This window comes from Parasteatoda tepidariorum, chromosome 10, assembly GCF_043381705.1.
Source record: "Parasteatoda tepidariorum isolate YZ-2023 chromosome 10, CAS_Ptep_4.0, whole genome shotgun sequence".
Taxonomy (NCBI): Eukaryota; Metazoa; Arthropoda; class Arachnida; order Araneae; family Theridiidae; genus Parasteatoda; species Parasteatoda tepidariorum.
The window spans coordinates 61,000,743-61,015,212 of record NC_092213.1 but is presented as its reverse complement, the minus strand read 5'-3'; the positions used below and the strand labels follow the sequence as shown (position 1 = coordinate 61,015,212).

At 31.2% G+C, this 14,470-nt stretch overlaps 1 long non-coding RNA gene across 1 annotated transcript in view; it reads left to right on the top strand.

Moving 5' to 3' along the window:
• Positions 1 to 13,969, top strand: part of LOC139426786 (uncharacterized) — a 69,128-nt gene extending 55,159 nt beyond the window's left edge. Inside the window, exon 2 of the long non-coding RNA XR_011638005.1 lies at positions 13,268 to 13,969. This is a non-coding gene — a long non-coding RNA (uncharacterized lncRNA). The remainder of the gene's footprint in view (positions 1 to 13,267) is intronic.
• The last annotated feature ends 501 nt before the right edge of the window (positions 13,970 to 14,470 follow it).

Sequence of the window (14,470 nt, the reverse complement as noted above, 5' to 3'; positions counted from 1 at the left end):
TAACACGGGAATGCTGGACAAGTGAGTCATCAGTTATACTGTGTTGCTTGCTCAGATATGGGAAAGAAAAGTGATTTAACTGAATTTCAACGTGGAATGATTGTGGGTGCGAGATGTGTCGGAACGAGTATCAGCAAAACGGCTGCACTTGTCAAGTGTTCTAGAGCAGCAGTTGTTAATGTGTACAAAGAATGGACAATCAAGCAAAAAACCGGCTCTCAACGTCAGACTTGTGGTCGTCACAGGGTACTGAATGCTCGATCAAAGAGAAGGCTGGCCAGGGTTGTGCTGCGCAACAGGAGAGCAACAGTGCGACAAATTGCAAGTGATCTTAATCAGGGCCGTTTTATCCATTAGGCACTGTAGGCAACTGCCTAGGGGCCCCGCCACGTTCAAGGGCCCTGTGCTACAGGGGGAAAAATTAACAATGTTTCTTAAAACATTGTTAATTTTTCCTTAAAATTTAATTCGAAATAAATGATCTGTTTGGGTTTCTAACAGATTTCTCGACAAAATCCGACGCTGAAATTAGACAGGCTTGCACAAAGTTTAAGGAACATTATTTCGAGGACATTGAGCCTGAGTTTATAGACGAAATGGTGCAGTATAAATACTTCATCTTACAATTAGAAGACGCCGGAAAAAAAATGTGCCTGCCGAAGAGTCTTACAAACTGATTATTNTTCGTGCAATTGAATTTTCACTTCGGCTGAACGTTTCCTTAAATTTCTTCTCATACAGAACCACAAAGGGGAAGAACTAGCCACCGAGAATTGAAATTAATTAAAAACTGTCTTCGTTCAACTATGTCTCAAAACCGTTTAAATTCATTGGCTATAATGGCAATTGAAAATGATGTATTGGAAAAGGTTAACTTTCAGTATGTCTTGAACGATTTTGTTACAAAAAAAGTTAGAAGAGTTAATATTTAAGCTTATTGTATGATTATTTTTAAATGCATATATTAATTACTTATATTCTTTTCGTCTGATTCAATATTTTTATTGAATAATGTGATAATATACCTATGTAGTAAAAAACAGCGTAATTATGAATAAAGTGTTGTGTTAGCGAAAAAATATGTTAGGAAGTTAGAAGACGGTAGGGAGGGGGGCCCGAGAAGAGCATTGCCTAGGGGCCGCGACATGCATAAGCCGGCCCTGATCTTAATCAAGGAGCAACTGTGAACGTCTCTGAACGGACTGTTCGACGCACATTGCACCGTATAGGGTATGGAAGCAGACGACCTGTTCGTAAGCCTCTACTGTCTGCTTTAAATAAGGGCAGACGTCTCCAATTTGCAAAGGAGCACAAACATTGGACAGTAGATGACTGGAAGAGGGTCATGTGGTCCGATGAATCACGATTCAAAAAGCATCGCGCAGACGGCAGGATGAAAATATGGAGAAAACAGCACGAAAGCATGGACCCCAACTGCATGGCCACGACACTTCAAGCTGGTGGTGGCAACGTTATGGTATGGGGAGTGTTCTCTTGGTATTGTATGGGTCCTTTAATTGCTGTACCACAACGCCTTAATGCCCAAAGGTATTTAAGTATCATCACAGATCAAGTACATCCAATGGTGTACTCTGGCGGGGATGGATACTTCCAGCAGGACAACGCCCCTTGTCATAAAGCTGGCATTGTCCTCAGATGGTTCGAAGAGCATGACGGAGAATTTAACTTGCTTCGTTGGCCAGCACAATCCCCAGATCTCAATCCAATTGAGAATTTGTGGGATGAAATTGAACGGGCGCTCAGACAGATGGATCCAGTACCATCAAATTTGCAGGAATTGGCAAGTGCAGTTCAGCGAGCATGGTCTGGCATACCTTCTACCACCTACCAACATCTCATAGAATCCATGCCCAGACGAATTAAGGCAGTAATACGCGCAAAAGGTGGCACAACAGCGTACTGAAGAGGTGGTCATAATAATTTGGCCACTCAGTGTATATGATTAAACTAACAATAATTAAAGTAAAAGCAAAGCAAGTCAGTCAAATTAGAAACGACTACATTTAAGTTACCGTTTTTTTTTNTTTTTTTTTTTTTTTTTTTTTTTTTTTTTTTTTTTTTTTTTTTTTTTTACATCCTGATTCTGATTTTGTACGAATGATTTTCTGAATGACCCGTCCCCAAGGGGTTAATGCCCGAGCATTTCATCCTTAGTTATTTAGTTACCAAATTAGTTTATAATTGTTAGTAGATTTTTAAATTAACCCTTTGCACTCTGAGTACTTTTTAAAGCTGTTTGATCTAATATCAGCACTATATCATTTAAAATACACATTATGGTTTTGTTAAACAATTTTAAAATTCTTAAAAAAAGTGGTTACTAATTATTAATCTGTAAAATTTCTGAATTTAAAGTGGCGCTTCCGTGGTGACATAGGAGTGCAAAGGGTTAATCTATTATGGGTGTGTAATAATTAAAGCTTACATTAGCCTTTTAAAGAAATCGGTGCAACTGTTTAATTACGGTTTTAATAAATGCAGTTTTAAAATATTTTGGCAACGACGACTTACTAATAACTGAAATATATTTATGAAAGACCTGATATTTCTGTGTGCTGGAAAAGCTACACAGGTTTCTGCAATGGCAAAATATATTTTATACATAAATAACAATCCGAAGGGGAAAATCTTTTACAAAAAACGGGTTCCCAACTTATAGAAGATGCGTTTAATGTTGGTAGGTGTGCTGAATTATGAATAATAAAAAGCATTTATGTATACTTTATTTATTTATATATTTCGTTAGTCAGAATAATTTTAAATCAAATTCATTAAATAAAGTATAAATTATTAAAACGTAATTTCCGCTGCAATTTAGAAAAGTCTGTTAGCATAGAAGTCAGCAGATATGACTTATTATAATTGATAATTATGAAATTTCATAAGTTTTTTTTTTTTTAAATAAATTATCATGTTACAAATTTAATTGCATTAAAGAATTGAATTATTTGCGTAACATATTAACACATACTTTTAGATAATTATTAGTTTCTTTGAATAAATTATTCACAAAAATTTAATTATAATTAAAAGAATGATTTAATCAATTTTATCAACATACAATGCAGGAAAGAAAATAAAAATTGATAAACTGTGTTTCATAAAGAATTTAAATTTATTCTGAAAATTTAGTTTCACACCTTAAAACAAATGAACTGTTTTCAGGAACAATTTTTGTACTTATTAAATCACGTTGAATTAATTGCTTGAACTATTTAAAATATTATCTTAAGTAATAAAAAAAAACATTATATCTCATATTAAATAATACATATTTTAAGCTAAAATGTATATTAAGTTGTAAGTTTTGCCTTTTTAAAAACTCTAACATTAAGTAAAAATTTCTCAGAATGTGTTTCGGCAGGGATTTGAAATCAATGCAAATTTATTCTGTTTAGAATTTCATTTAAGTGTTGTTCACGCCAAATGATTTTATATTCAAAATCAAAAACCCTTGTGTTTTCTTGTCGCTTCAAATGATGATGCTATGTTTTGAGATGCGTGGTGCAAAACTAAGTGACAGTTCTATCTATGACGTATTTGTTTGTTTATTATTAGAAATATTCTAGTTTTAAGTTATTTGAAAATTCCATGTTTATGTAAATTAAAATAGTAGTTTTGAATAACTTTTTTTAAGCTTCTTCCAGTGCGAAGTATTTTGAATTGTTAATATTTACAAACAGCACAGTTACAAATCTTTGTGTTTTGTAATAAGTCGCAGAGAGCGAATTTGAAAATAATTTAGCTGAGGTGAGGCGGTTAAAGGTTTAAAATATTTACTAAATATGGTTGGAGTGTCTAAAGATGTTAAAGGTGAGACGCTAAAAATGTTAAACTAGTAAAATCTTCGAGGCAAAAGTAAATAAGTAGGTAGACTTTTGCATAACGCATAGTTAAAGAACCGCAATTTATTCAGTTAATAGATATTCAAATTCGCAGCTTGAATTATTTATGTAATTTTATTTTCCATAGCTGTTAAAAAATTGTTAAAAGAGAGTGTATAATGTAATATGAGGTATGTGTATTTTAGTTATTAATAATTACTTTATTTTTGTTTATAATGTTACTTTATGTTTGTTTTTATTACTTTATATTTATTAGTGTGTTGAATAGCGTTAAAATGAGGAAATTCGAGGTTAATATACTGTATTACTACAATGCCGTATATCTCCCCTTAATATTGTCCCATAATATTCAAATTAGGTCACGTATTATATTACAGGGTACTAGTGTAATCTATCAGAGGAAATTATTATAGGAAAATTAGGAGGCCTACAATGTGGCCCTATAGGTTACTATGTTTATATATATATATATATATATATATAATGTGTTGTGTTATTGCACATTTTATGTCTACTTCTTAATGCAGTTCGTGTTCTTCTTTGTAATATTTTAAGTCATTAAACACAACATTTATATTAAGTATGCATTCCATACAATTTTAAAAAAAAGAATATTTTGTGATACAATCGAATCAGTGCTGCAATGCTCACATCTTTATAGCCAATTGAAGCGAGAGTGAGAGGCAACTGCGTATGACACAACCTTAACCCCTTGGGGACGGTTGATTCAGAAAAGCATTCGTACAAAATCAGAATCGAGTTGTAATTAAATAAAAAGCGGTAACTTAAATGTAGTCGTTGCTAATTTGACAGACTTACTTTGCTTTTACTTTAATTATTGCTAATTTAATCATATATATAATCGATGTTAATTCAAAGTATAACTAAATGGTTTTATTTTGAACAAAGCAATGGTGAATTAAATAAATCAAAAAATTATAACTCCGCCCACAAATAAACTGCTAAAGAAATACTTTGATTACCAGTTTTATCTTTTTACCCTGATTGATACGGTTTTATGCTGGCACGTATTTGTGACAGTCGGCGCGAAAGGGTTAAAGCTGCCGTTCTACATAACAGTGAGCTATGCTTCTCATCTAAAGGCTATCTCATTTATTTACTCATTTGTATCACTTTATGTAACATAACTACAGACTGGTAATTTTTTTTATGAAAACTTATTTGTGTCGTATTGAAAAAGCTAAGTCGAAGCATAGCAGAGATGCCAACTGCTCCCTACATGCCAATATTATTAAAAAAACGGCATATAACTACAAACTACATTTTTCAAATAGTTGACTATTTTTGCTTGCTTTTTCAAAGGTATAGCATTACATACTTATGAACTTGAACTGGAGTTTCTAACAGAGTGCCTGTCAGCGAAGCGGACAATTGACTCTTTCGTATGAACTTGAGCCCGTGGGCATCTGTAATGTTGACAACGGAAAGATAGGTAGAGTGGCCAACGAAAGCTCAGAGGCGGAAGTCACAGATCAGTTTGTACTAATAGTGAAATGACCTAATATATAGAGGGGAAGTAACATACTTACGATAATATGAATACTCATATGTGTTGGTTATCTTAGCGTCAGCCCCGCTAGGGGCTCTAACTAATTCATCTGAATGGAAATAAATAATAAATCGCCGAAGCGCAACTGAAAGAATAATATGAATATTAAAGTGGCGAATTATATAAGCCTACGAATTATTTAAAAATAGTGGTGAATAAAAATCTACTAAATTGAATTTATTAAATCAAGAATCACGATTGATAAAATATTTATTTGCTATCCGGAGCAAGTTGGCATCTCTGGCATAGATTCAAATTTGTAGAATATTTTTATCTTCACAATGTAAAACACGTTATTATTAGTTTTTTTGTGTACATGTTTGATTCAGTTATAATCCAACCTGTTGAACTAAGTATCAAAAATGTGCAAAAAAGTTCAAAAAGTGTAAAAATTTGCCCATGTGATGCAAGATAAAAGAGGGTGACTTTCAAAATAGCAACTGCGTGATTATCAGGTATTTTACTTACATGCTTGATTTATTCATAATTCAACTTGCTAAACTAAGCCTCAAAAATTTAAAACAAATATTTTTCTACAACTAGAAGAAATCTTAATTCAAGCGCAAATATTAATGACTTAAAATATCAAAAGTTTTCTATTTCATGGCAGTTATCTGAACAAACTAAAAATTATGAAAAACATATAACTTTCAACTGTCTTTGAAAAGATGAAGAATAAGGTAATTTAAAAAAATAATGTAAAAAAGATGATTTTCAAAATAAAATTATAGATCAGAAACTACTTTCTTTAAAATGCCTGAGAAACAATTAGAAATCGGTAGGCAAGATTTTCCAAGACATACTGAAAAAGCTTAAAATAAATTGTCTTTACAAACGCATTCCTAATGATTCAGCAGAAATGCCAACTTGCTCCGCTTTGTGAAAAAAATATTTCCTTGTGGTAACGAAATTTAAGCTATATTTAATTAAGTATTTTTCATCTTAAGCATTTTTTCCACCACTACATATAAAACAAAATGCAGTATCACAGTATTAGTATCACATAAAATGCAACTTCTTATTATCCTTCTACCGAGTTCTAATATTTGATTCACTACCAATTTCTAAAAACTTCTGCAAAAAGTGGAACAGTTGCCAACATTGGTTTTCGAAACCCATGCCTTCATACTATAAATTTTTTTAATAGTTGCAAATTTTTTTTAGACATCAACATTTTCTCAACTTTGCTATCACTTTAAAAAAATTGCAGATTACAGCAACCTTGTTTAAACCTATATATATAAACATTTATTGGTAACTTAAAGCATCTAAACTTACCTCAGTTTTGCTACCACTTAAAAAAATTTCCAGACCGTGGGAGTCCTGATACAGAACTATCTTAATAGTATTCAATATTCAATAAATAACAGAAACCATTCTTTTTAATATGTTGTTATTAATAAACGATGTAATTTATTGGTAATTATATTTGAATAAATTGTTTAAGTAATTCACCGTTGATGATTTTTTGAGAGATCACCTTTCTTAAAAGCTATTTTTTTTCGTGGAATAAAGTTGTTATTGTACTTGAGTAATTTCGTTTTTTACACTAATAATATTAAAATGAACTTTAATTGTGAAAGTTGAGTTTTATTCAATGAATTAAAGTTTTAGTTTCTAAGAAAAGCTTTTTTTTAAAAAAAGATATCATATTTTCTGACATCTGATTTAAATATTATCCTAAACTATAAATAAAAGTAAAAAATATTATTAAATAACAAATTAAATACTTATAATTACGTAACTTTTATTTTTGCTTATGGTTCAGTAATTTCAATAAATAAATCTCGTTCTAAACTTTCGGAACACAAAAACTAAATAAGGGTAGTTGAATGAAAAAAATCTATGGAATACTTAAGAATATTTTTTAAATAATTGAAATGTAAACAAATCAAACAGCTTAAGTGGTTTTTGAAATAAGAACTAAGATCTCTGATGTTCAAAGCATATTTAAAACACGAAAATATTTGGTAGCTACACCCACCTACACGATATTCAATATAAGTAATTTCTGGAGGCATATATCTTATAATATTTTTTAGACAAAACAATTTATGTTAGAAGACTATTTCAAGTAAATCCGCAAAATGAAATTCGACTCTATAATTGAAAGCAAAGTTATCGAAGTATTTCACTAAAAGAATTAGCATACCTTGGAGAAAAAAAACAAGAATTCTTTCTCTGCGCTTGCAGACTAGCAGTGATTATTTTTTCGCTATTATGTGTTGGTTTAAGTGTACCCCAGGGATTTTTGCTGAAGTTATTAGTCTCAACTTTCTAATGCACGTCGTAAACAAAAGAAAATTCTCTACTTTAAGTTCTAGGAATCGATGCAATTTATGATGCACGAAAACAACCAGTAGTTGTAGTCATGCAGTTAAAGAAGCACTTCAGAAAAAAATTTATGATTCATTAACAAAAAGAAATATTATGTTTGCTGGATTAGAATATTTAAGCTTCCTATTATGCAAAGACTTGGTTCCCAGTTACTTTCGGCTGTGGAACACTAAATAATCCACCTTCTTCTGATGGAACTTTGAGATTTAACGAATAAATTTCATAAGCAATTGTGAATACATTAATTAACGAAAGACTATTATTTATTTTGAAAACATGTAATGATCTAAATTTTATTAATTATTTTGAAAACATTTAGTGAATGGATAAAATTTTTCCTCATATCGTTTTGTAAATTTTAGTCTTAAAATTGGGTTTTATGTTAGACAGGTGAATTCACAGGTCTGGAGCGGCATGCTAGTTATTTTGTGAGTAACATATTTCAAACATACATGGTTATCAGAGAAACATGCTTCTTCATTGTTGTAATTGGTCCTTTGTATTCGAAGCGAAATAATAATGGAATTTTTCACAGTTGCATATATTCTTTTCTTAATTACTTAAAATTTAAAATGCAAAACAAAAAAATACTTACATTTCGTCACCACTAGAAAAATATTGTTTTCAAAGCGGAGCAAGTTGGCATCTCTGCTACAGGGATGCCAACCATTTCGCTGGTTTTATAACTTAATTACTTAAAATGCAAAACAAAAAATTACTTACACTTCGTCACCACTAGAAAAATATTGTTTTCAAAGCGGAGCAAGTTGGCATCTCTGCTACAGGGATGCCAACCATTTTGTTGGTTTTATAACTTAATTACTTAAAATGCAAAAAAAAATTACTTACATTTCGTCACCACTAGAAAAATATTATTTTCAAACAAGAGCAAGTTGGCATTTCTGCTACAGGGATGCCAACCATTTCGCTGGCTCATATGATACATTGAATTTTGGATATGTAGTGGTGGAAAAATTACTTAGAATAAACAATATTAAACTAAAAAAAAATAACTTAAATATTATTTCCACTGGAAAATATTTTTTTTACAAAGCGAAACAAGTTGGCATCTCTGTGTAAAACCTGCCAACTTTACTTTTTATATACTAGACCCGTCAAGTATTTCCAAGTATTAGTGAAAGCTTAATTAAAATGCAATTGTAGATAAAATAAACTTTTCACAAATGCTAAGCAATCTTAAAAGATCATTTCATTTGCATTTAGTGCTTGTCAAAATCAAATTAAACAATATTTATAAGATTCATTATAACTTTAAAAATGAAATACCACGGACAATCCGTTGTTGTTGGAAGCTATGATGTACTGCATACCTGCCAACTTTTAATCCCTTCCATTATTATTTTTCCCAGTGGTATTAAAATGGAATTTAAACTTCAATTTTAAGCAAACAAATACGTAGTATTTGAGAAAACTTAAGTTGACAACCATGACCGTAACGCATATTAATATATGTGCTTAATTTTTGTAAGGATAGTGGTGATCAATATCTTTTAAAAATTAAGATTATAAAAGAAAAAATAGTATATAATTACTACCACTTTAAATATGAAAATAAAATCTTCCGGACAATCCGTTGTTGTTGGCAGCTATGATGTACTGTATAAGGTCTCACTTGCTGATGTCCATCCTGATCACAATTTTTAAGCATACATTTTCATTTATGTTCCGGTAAGAGTTAATGATAAGATAGAGATTTTTTCAGCCAGTAGCAATTTTTTTCAGGTGTCAGTCACAAACTGATAATTAGTTACAGTTTGTAAATACTGCTATTTTTCATAATACATATCTATCCTAATTAATATAAAATCCGAAAAATCTAAAAGTTATAAACAAAACTTTCACCGATATGTCACACTATTAGTATTTATATTTAAAAGCTTAGGAATTTCTACCCACAATTATTGTTGACAGCAAATTTTTATTTGGATCTAAAATCAGAAATCTGAGACCATTTTTAAAATAAAGGGATGGCTAAGTGATGAACATAACTGATTAGTTTGAAAGCAACAGCATTACCACTTTTTTCATATCACACTGTTATCCATGTCGAACATCCTGTCGAACATTACCGAAGTAATTTATCATTAAAATTAGCAATTGGTTTTCTCTCTTCGAGCTGCAGTTTGTTTTTAATGACATTTTTAGTCTATTTTTTGTCGCAATGTACAAGTTTAAAAACGTTATTTATGACAAGGGTCGCATAAATGTTGCGAAAAGCTTCTAGGTGAGTTAGGGCACAACATAAGTTAGGGCACATCTTGAGTTAGGGCTTATTAAAAGTGCATAGGAACCTATGCCCGGAAATGTTGTCATACACCACTAGGGGCGAGCCGGTAGTCACATGTGAAGTCATTTCCAGGCATGAGTTCCTATGCAATTTTACTCTAGATGATGTGCACTTATTCCCCTAGAAGTTTATCGCAACCATAACGCAACATTAACAACATTATATATAATGTTTTTAACACGTTGAGCGCCACGTCAGCCATCGGTGGCTGACACTGAAATTACATTTAGGCTGCGTCTGTCACATCTTGCTGACACTGACCTTTCACATAGGCAGCGAAAAACAGCTGGCTAACAGCGTATAACATGATATAGAACTATAAAATTTACACTCTTTTATGGAATTGCAGAAAATTTATTCAAAATTTAGTTAATTATTGTGATTCTAGGTTTGAAAAACTAAACTCAGCGGCGCGACAGCCCATGAGGGCCACAGGGGTGAAAGCGAGACGGAAAAGAGGAAAGGCTGGTAGTAAAACCATTTGCTATATAGCTAGTTTTGGGGAGGAGTTTACTTATTCTTTTTTTAAATTTTTCAACAATATCTACTTTATCTTGGAAAAGAAACAGTTTTATATATATGCCAGAATTATAAAAGAAATCGGGATAGTTACAGATATTTCATGTTTTTCGAAAAAAATGCTGGAATGAAATGTTTTACGTACCAGGTTTTTCTCTTTTCCGTCTTGCTATATAAGGGCTTTCACCCAAGGAGGGCCAAGATCTACTGTGCCCACCTCAGTTTTCTTGACCTTGGGCTCTGGGATGCAGAAGCAGATGCTCCGGTCAGGTGGTCAGCCAAACGCGGAACCACCAGTGTTTACTTCCCAAGCATGCTCATTTGGTATGCTTGGTACTCATTTATCGACCCACTGAAGGGATGAAAGGCTGAGTCAACCTTGCCCGGCCCGAGGATCGAACCAGGGACCTGTGGCACGAAAGAGCGATGCGCTACCGCTCAGCCACCGGGCGTCGATTCTTTGTTTAATAAATTCAATTTAGTAGATATTTATCCAAGACTATTTTTAAGCAATTCGTAGGCATACATAATTCACCACTTTTTTCAGATATGTTCACTAGCAATAGCATTTGTAAGTTTAGTTTGTAGTAATTTACCTTGTGGCCTGACGAGCAAGCCATGCAAAATTAGCGTGGCATTCAACGTGCTAAACTTGCACATTTAGACAAAACATAGAATAAAAATTTCATTTTTTGAAAATAAAAAAAATCTGTAGCTTTGAGAGCAAAACTAATTTCTAATTTGAAATTCCTACACCTGAATTAGGCAAGATCGAGTAAACGTAACAAAACATTTGTTCTTCAGTGTAATTTATTTGTTGTTAACATGAAAAGTATAGTACAAAATTTAATGAAATGAAGTTTTCACAATACTTCTTTAATTATTTCTTGAAACATAAATCTGTTAAACGATAAAAATAGAGCGAAATACAAATAAATTTTCCTCTCATAATATTTCAGTTGTTAATTATTAATTAAATAATTACTAATTTAAAGTTGCTATCACCCCATTAATATTTGAAACGTTAACACATTTACAGAATTTTAGCAGAAGGCGCAGAAGTGAGCACATAACATGATTAGTGCTAAATTCAAATGCAAATGAATTTCAACAAAACTTAGTATGCATGCATTTAAATTATTTCAGAGCCCAGAATTCAAATCTAAAGCATAGTTAGCTACTTCGCATTCTAAATTCTTAATAACATTTTTAAATTATAAGCCCCAAAGATTATTTATGCTGCTTCTGAAAAATTTTAAAATTAATTCTCGCGGTACAAATCGAAAAGGCATACTTTGAAACGATGCATTACTTGTCTTCTAATTTTAATAGTTTAAAACATTAGTTGTTTGTTTTCGCTTTAATTAATTTTGCAAATAAAAGTTGCATGAGTTATTAGCTGTTGATTATGCTTTTTTTTAGAAAAAGTGTTAACAACTATAATAAAATGATTCAGTAGTTAAATAATTTGTACACCTACATTTAACTTCATAAAAATCTTTGATTTTTGTCGAGTGTCTTCCGATGTAGAATTTTTATTTATGTTAATTTATAAATCAAAACTTTTAACTATAAATACTTTAACTATATTTATAATTATATTTTAACTTAACAAATATTTTAACTAAATTTAAGAAAATTATAAATATTCATATTTAAAGAGAATTTTTTAATACTGAGTAAAATTTAAAGATAGATACAGTTAGGAATAATGCATTTATAAATTTCACTTTTAAGTTTTATTGGACGTTAAATTAATCTTAGAATACATCTTAGAATAATTACCACAATGTTTATAAAACTATACCTATTTGGAGTAAACTTAATTTTAAATCGAAAATTTAAATATGATTCTAACATTTTTAATGTTTATAAATAACAATATCCACTAGAATACTTCATAAAATTTTAAATTTTGAAATAAAAATATTATATTTAAAATTATTTCATATATATATACTTCAATATAAAATGTATACTTTAAAATTTACTTCATATAGACTTAGTAATTTCTTTGCAATAAAATTAATGAACAATATGCAAAAGTGTATTATAATATTTAAAAAAAAGTTTTTATAGAAGTGTTCGCAGCGTTATAGTTGAATAGCCTTCGCGCCATGTTTAATCCGCGTTTTTGACATACATAATCCCAATCATGATGAGCATAACTTCATTTCTCGATAATAGAAAAGAAAATGAGAATTATCACATGGAAATAAAAAGTACAAAAAAACAATTTCACTATAACAATTCCTTTAACAAAATCAATCTACTTAGCATTCCGTTTTAGCGATTAAGGACGGAAGGTCTAAGACATGGGACGTAAGTTAAAAAAAATCACTATTAAAAGTATGTTTCGAAATGTATGCATGCAATGTTTTAAGTTTGTTAAGATAATTATGTTTGGAGTATGTAAATGACCGAAATCAAGAATCCGATGAATGTCAACAATCACATAGTCGCTTTGGTCTGTCCGAAATGTTCATTTCGTAGTGTTCCGAAATGTTCATTAATGAAAACTTTTTCATTTCGTTAATTAATGCTTTTTTTCCCTTCAGAGTACAGTACTGCACCCTCTATAATGGCTATTTTTTTTGTACTAGTAATGTTACCAATTTTCAAAGAATAGAATTGCATTTCGTTGTTTAATGCATTTTTTTTCTTCAGTTTTCCAGAGTGTGACCACAGATGAACTCGATCAAACATTTGCACCTCTACGCAACTGCAACCGTGGTTTTGTTCCTCCTCGTCCCAGACGTTCTATCAGTTGTTTCAAAACGTTGCCAATCAGTCTGCAGCCGATCCGATGGACAGGACTTCTGCCAACGCTGCAGAATGAGAATCCCCATGAGGTTCGGAAAACGTATGGATTCGTCAATATCTTCGACCAGTGAAGCAGACCATTCTAAGAAAGAAATTCCAGAGTCCCCTGATGAAGACGAAAACAGATTCGATGGCTCTACATACCCACGAGACAGAAACGACAACATTCGATGGGAGACGAATTTGTTGCTGAAATCGATGAAAGTGTTTGCCAAAGACCTAGAAGAATGGGAACGAGAGCTGTATGATCAGTGACAAAATGAACAGTTAAGACTCATGTAAAATCTTAACTTCCTCCTCTGGTACTAGCACAATTTCTTTCAAATTATCTTCCAAAGTATTATTTATTATTGTAAAAAAGAAAATATTTTCTTCATATTTAAAATTTTAAGCCATCTATTTAGTAATTCAACTTCCTAGTCATTGATTGTCCTATCATCCTCAATCTTGTTCATAAAATGATGCATATCTTTTTAAATTTAGTTTTTTTGTATAGTGCGTGTAATTGTTTTTAGTTGAATATTTTAATAAAGTTTTCGTTTTTAATTATTGCAATACTTTTCTTTCGTAGTCAATATTTGTGTTTCTTATTTTAATTATTAAAATCTAGCTTTTAATTGTTCTTAAAAGATGTCCGGATTATTTATTTTAACTCTCTGACGGTTCTGCTAGTAAATTTTTACCTACAGTCTTCTCCACATTGCAAAACCGTTTTTCCATGATATTAGATAGGGAAATAGTGTATTGGGAAGAAACATTCTCCCAATTTCGCCCATATGCTAAACCACCAGCGGGTTAAAGTTATCAAAATACCTTTGAGTCCCGAATAAATATTTTTTCGGATAGCATGCAATTAAGTTCCAAATGTAAAGCAGTTTTCCATTAAAGCGTTCTACAATTTTCTTAAACTAATTATGAAATTAATACCTGGCTTTTTGAATTCTGGCTTTTTGTAGTTGTAAACTAAATTTCGCCTACAAACTTATGCACTATCTTCCAATTTTGACACAAGTGCATATCAGTAGAGTGAAATAATGGTTTGGTAGG